Raw genomic sequence first — 6,334 nt, forward strand, 5'->3', positions numbered from 1 at the left:
AAAAAAAAAAAAGAAACACAAAAAGCAAAAAAAGAACGTAATTAAAAATTGAGCCAAAGACATGAACAAACACCTCTCAAAAGAAGATGTACATGTAGCCAATAAACATGTGAAAAAATGCTCAAGATCAATAATCATCAGAGAAATGCAAATTAAAACCACAATGAGATATCATCTCATCTCAAACCAGTGAGAATGCCTATTATTAAAAAGTAAAATAATAATAATAATAACATGCTGGCAAGGCTGTGGAGAAAACAAACACTTATACACTGTTGGTTGGAATATAAATTTGTTCAGCCACTGCAACAAGAAATTTAGAGATTTCTCAAAGAATTTAAAACAGAACTATCATTTGACACAGCAATACCATTATTGAGTCTATACCTAAATTAAAATAAATCATTCTACCAAAAACACACATGCATCCTATGTTCATTGCAACACTATTCACAATATTAAAGACATGGAATCAACCTAGGTGCCCATCAGGGTGGTTTGAATAATAAAAACGTGATACAGCCTAGTTGTGATGGCTCACATCTATAATTTCAGCACTTTGGGAAGCTGAGAAAGAAGAATTGCTTTATTCCAGGGATCCAAAACGAGGTTGGGCAACATAGTGAGACCCTGTCTTTACAATTTTTTTTTTAAACAAGCTAAGTGTGTTGGCATGCACCTATGATCCTAGCTACTCAGGGGGCTGACATTGGGGGATGACTTCAGCCTGGGAGGTTGAGGCTACATTGAGCCATAATTATGCCACTGTACTTCTGCCTGGGCAACAGTGCAAAGCCTCATCTCAAAAAAGAAAGAAAAATAAAATGTGGCACATATACATCATGGAATACTATACAGAAATAAAATGAGTTAAATCATGTTCTTTGCAGCAACATAGATGCAACTGGAGGCCATTATCCTAAGTGAATTAATGCAGAAACACAAAACAAAATACTGCATATTCTCAATTATAAGTGGGAGCTAAACATCAGGTATACCTGGACATAAAGTAGGGAACAATAGACATTGGGTACTACCAGATGGGGGAGATGTGGAGGAGGGCAAGAATTGAAAAACTAACTATTGGGTGCTATGCTCACTGCCTGGGTAATGAGATCAATCATACCTCAAACCTCAGCATCTTCAGTAAACTATGCAATAAACCTGTACATGTACCCTCTGAATTTAAAATAAAGGTTGAAATCATTTTTTTAAAAATGAATTTATGTATAAACTAAATTTTTTTTAATTTTATCATATTTTTTCAGAACTCTCCAGAGACACAGAATTGATTATATATATATACACACATACGTGTACACACACACACACACATACATGTGTATATATGTGATTTTTTTTATTATGTGTGTTTACATATGGGTGTATATATATATATATATATATATATATATAAAAGTATATGTATACATAAATGTATACACATATTATCAAGAAATCTTATATATATGGAAAGAAATACGAGAAAATATCTATTAGGAGAATTGGCTCAGCGAATTATGGAAGCTAAGAAGTCCCATGATAGGCTGTCCACCAGCTGGAGAACCAGGAGAGCTAGTAGGGCAACACAGTTAAATCCAAAGACCTCAGAACTAAGAAAGATAATAGTGTCACTCTCATTCTAAAGACAAAGGTCAGAAAACCTAGTGAGTCACTGATGCAGGTCCCGGAGCCCAGATTTTAGAAAACTTGGAGTTCTGATGCCCAAGAGGAGTAGAAGAGTGTCCTGGCTTTGTAAGAGAAAGAGTAAGAATTGCCTCTTTCTTCACATTTTTGTTTCATCTGGGCAGCAGATGACTGGATCCTGTTTGCCCACACTGAGGGAAGATCTTCTCCAGTCTATCAACGCATGCCAATCTTCTTCAGAAATGTCTTCACAGATGGACCTATGGAGGCTCAATCACTCTAATGAAAAGCAAAACCACCTGAGTTTCCCCTCAGAGGACACAGAATAGGTTAAGGGCCTATGGAAGAATTGAAAATAAATATTGCTTTACTAGCCAACTGAGTATCCCTTATTTCTGTCAAGTGGATACCAAAAATCAACCATCACTTAGATCTTGTACATATTTTCTTAGATTTGTACCTAAATATTTCATTTTGGGAGCTGGTAATGTAAATGTTATCGTGTTTTAAATTTCCAATTTTACTTTTTCATGGTGATATATAGAAACAATTGTGTAGTAAACTTATCCTGAAACCTTGATATAACTGCTTATTAGTTCCAGGGATTTTTTTTGTTGTTGATTCCTTCAGATTGTTTACAATCATGTCATTTGTAAACAAAAGCAGTTTTATTTCTTCCTTCTCAGTTCTCATCACTTTTTTCCTTTTCTTATTTTCTTCTAGTATGACACTGAAAAGGAGTCATGTGGGGGAACCATGCTTTCTTCCTAATGTTAGTGGGAAAGCTCTGAGTTTCTCACTCTTAAGTATAATGTTAGCCATAGGGTTTTTTAGATATTCTTTTTCTTTAATTTTTTTTATTGCATTTTAGGTTTGGGGGTACATGTGAAGAACATGCAAGATTGTTGCATAGGTACACACATGGCAGTGTGATTTGCTGCCTTCCTCCCCTTCACCTCTATCTGGCATTTCTCACCATGCTATCTCTTCCCATCTCCCCACCCCCTGCTGTCCCTCCCCTATTTCCCCCCAACAGACCCCAGTGTGTAGTGTTCCCCTCCCTATGTCCATGTGTTCTCATTGTTCAACATCCGCCTATGAGTGAGAACATGTGGTGTTTGATTTTCTACTCTTGTGTCAGTTTGCTGAGAATGATGGTTTCCAGTTTCACCCATGTCCCTACCAAGGACACAAACTCATCGTTTTTGATGGCTGCATAATATTCCATGGTATATTCTTTATTTAATTCAGCTGGGCACAGTGATTCACACCTGTAATCCCAGCATTCCAGGAGGCTGAGGCGGGCGGATCAGAAGGTCAGGCATTCAAGACTAGCCTGGCCAACATGGCAAAACCCCATCTCTACTAAAAATACAAAAAAAAAAAAAAAATTAGCTGGGTGTTGTGGTTGGTGCCTGTAATCCCAGCTACTCAGGAGGCTGAGGCAGGAGAATCAACTGAATCCAGGAGGCAGAGGTTGTAGTGAGCCAAGATCATGCCACTGTGCTCCAGCCTGGATGACAGACGGAGACTCTGTCTCAAAAAAATAAAATAAAATACCAAATGACGTAGACATCTACTAACCTTTTCACCCAACAACAGAAAAATACACTTTCTTCTCAAGCATACATAAAACTTCTCCAGGATAGATCGCATGTTAGATTATATATATATATTGAGATAGGGTCTCACTCTGTCACTGGGCTGGAATGCAGTGGCACAATCTCGGCTCACTGCAACCTCCACCTCCCAGGTTCAAGCGATTCTCCTGCCTCAGCCTCCTGAGTAGCTGGGGCAACAGGTGCACGCTGTCATGCCCAGCTAAGTTTTGTATTTTCAGTAGAGATGGGGTTTCACCATGCTGGCCAGGATGGTCTCAATCTCTTGACCTCGTGATCCTCATGATCTACCAGCCTCAGCCTCCCAAGGTGGTGGGATTACAGGCAACAGCCACAGAACCTGGCCTAAAACAATTTTTTTTGAAACAAGGTCTTGCTCTGTCACCAAGGCTGAAGTGCAGTGGCATGATCTCAGCTCAATACAACCTCTGCCTTGTAGGTTCAAGCCATTCTCTTGCCTCAACCTCTTGAGTAGCTGGGAGTATAGTTGTTTCCCATCGTGCCCAACTAAATTTTGAAATTTTTATGGAGACAGGGTTTCTCCATGTTGCCCAGGCTCGTATCAAACTCCTGAGCTCAAGTAATCTGCCTACCTCAACATCCCAAAGTGCTGGTATTATAGGCATCAACCACAATGCTTGGGTCCAAAATGGACCTTAACTAATTTAAAGACGATAAAAAATCATACCCCATATCTTTATTTACCACAGTGGAATGAAATTAGAAATCAATAACAGCAACAAAAATCAATTAAAGTAATCCATCATTACATTCATAACACACACACACATACACACAAAAATCTTTTTGTGTGTGTTAATTTGATGGATTACTGTATTAGTCTGCTTTCACAATGGTATAAAGAACTTCCCTGAGACTGGATAATTTATAAAGAAAACTGGTTTAATTGACTCACAGTTCTGCATGGCTAGGGAAGGCTCAGGAAACATAATTATGGCAGAAGGGGAGGCAGGCACCTTCTTCACAAGATGGCAGAAGCACAAAGAGCAGGGGAAATCATCACTTATAAAATCATTGGATCTCATGAGAACTCACTAACTATCGTAAGAACAGCATGGGGGAACTGCCCCCACAATCCAATCACCTCCCCTCTTCCCCACATGGGAATTAAAAATTGAGATGAGATTTGGGTGAGGACACAGTGCCAAATCATATTATTCAGTCCCGGCCCCTCCCAAATGTCATGTAATTTCACATTTCAAAATAAATAATGCCTTCCCAACAGTCCCCCAAACTCTTAACTCATTTCAGCGTTAACTCAAAAGTCCATTGTCCAAAGACTCATTTGAGAAAAGATAATCAAAAGCAAGTTAGTTACTTCCCAGATACAATGGGGGTACAATAACTGGGTAAATGCTTCCTTTCCAAATGGGAGAAATTGGCCAGAAGAAAGCAGTTACAGGCCCCATGAAAGTTCAAAATTCAGTGGGGCAGTCATTAAATCTTAATATCCAAAATGGTGTCCTTTGATTCCATGTTCCATATTTGGGGCATGCTGATGCAAGGTGTGGACTCCACAGCCTTGGACAACTCTCTCATGCCCTGGCACTGAGTGCCTGCTGCTTTTTCAGTTCATATTGTAAGCTGTCAGTAGATCTACTATTTGGGAGTCTGGGGGATGGTGGCCCTCTTCTCACAGCTCCACTAAGCAGTGCCCCAGTGGGGACTCTCTGGAGGTTCCAACCCCACATTTCCCTTCCTCACTGCCCCAGCAGAGGTTCTTTATTCGGGCTGTACCCCTGAATCAGACTTCTGCCTGGACATCCAGACATTTCCATACATCCACTGAAATCTATGTGGAGGTTCCCAAACCTCAATTCTTGACTTCTGTGCATGTACAGGGCCAACACCACATGGAAGATGCCATGGGGCTTGCACCCTCTGTAGTAATGACCTGAGCTGTGTGTTTTAAGCCACTGCTGGGACACAGCGTGCCTGGTCCTGGAGCTGCACAGAGCAGCAGTGGGGCTCTGGGTCCAGCTCAAGAAATCATGGTTTTCTCCTAGGCCTCTGGGCCTGTGATGGGAAGGGTTGCAATGAAAGTCTCTGACATGCATGCACTGGAGACATTTTCCCATTGTCTTGGTGATTGACATTCGGCTACTGGTTACTTATGAAAATTTTTGTAGCAAGCTGTTACTTTGTCAAGTTGAAAATTTTCCAAACGTTTACACTTTGCTTCCCTGTAAAACATAAGTTTTAATTTCAGATCATGGCTCTCAAGTTCAGAATTCCACAAGTCTCTACAGCAGGGGTAAAATGCCGGTAGTCTCTTTGTTAAGCACAGCAAGAGTGACCTTTGCTTCAGTTCCCAATGAGTTCCTCATCTCCACCCAAGAATATCTCAGCCTGGGCTTCATTGCCTATATCACTCTCAGCATTTTGATCAAAACCAACAAGTCTCTAGAAAGCTCCAAACGTTTCCACATCTTCTTCTGAGGCCTCCAAACTGTTCCAACCTCTTCCTGTTACGCCATTCCAAAGATGCTTTTACATTTTCAGGTATCTTTATAGCAGTGCTATACACTGCTATGAAACAAACTGATACAGTAAATTGGTACCTGTGGTGGAAGGGAAGCAAGCAGTTTCTTCACAAGGTGGCAGGGGAGTGAAAAGCAGGGAAACTGCCATGAATAAAAAAATCAGATCTTGTGAGAATTAATTATCAGGAGAACAGCATGGGGGAAAATGCAACCATGTTTCAATCATCACCCTCCCTAGACGTGGTGATTACAGGTCCCTACCTTGACACATGGGGGTTACAATTTAAGATGAGATTTGGATGGCGACACAAAGCCAAACCTATCAATTACATTGATTTTTGAATGTTGAACCAGAGTTGCATACCTGGGATAAATCTAACTTTGTTATGGAACATAATTCTTTTAATATATTGTTGGATTTGATTTGATAATACAGTAGTCCTCTCATATCCTCAGGGGAATATATTCCATGACTCCCAGTGGATGTTTTAAATTGGCGATAGTACCAAACCCTGTCTATACTATGTGTGTTCCTAAGTACATAACTATGATAAATTTTAATTT

This window comes from Cebus imitator, unplaced genomic scaffold (genome assembly GCF_001604975.1).
Source record: "Cebus imitator isolate Cc_AM_T3 unplaced genomic scaffold, Cebus_imitator-1.0 Scaffold164, whole genome shotgun sequence".
In the NCBI taxonomy this organism is placed as follows: domain Eukaryota; kingdom Metazoa; phylum Chordata; class Mammalia; order Primates; family Cebidae; genus Cebus; species Cebus imitator.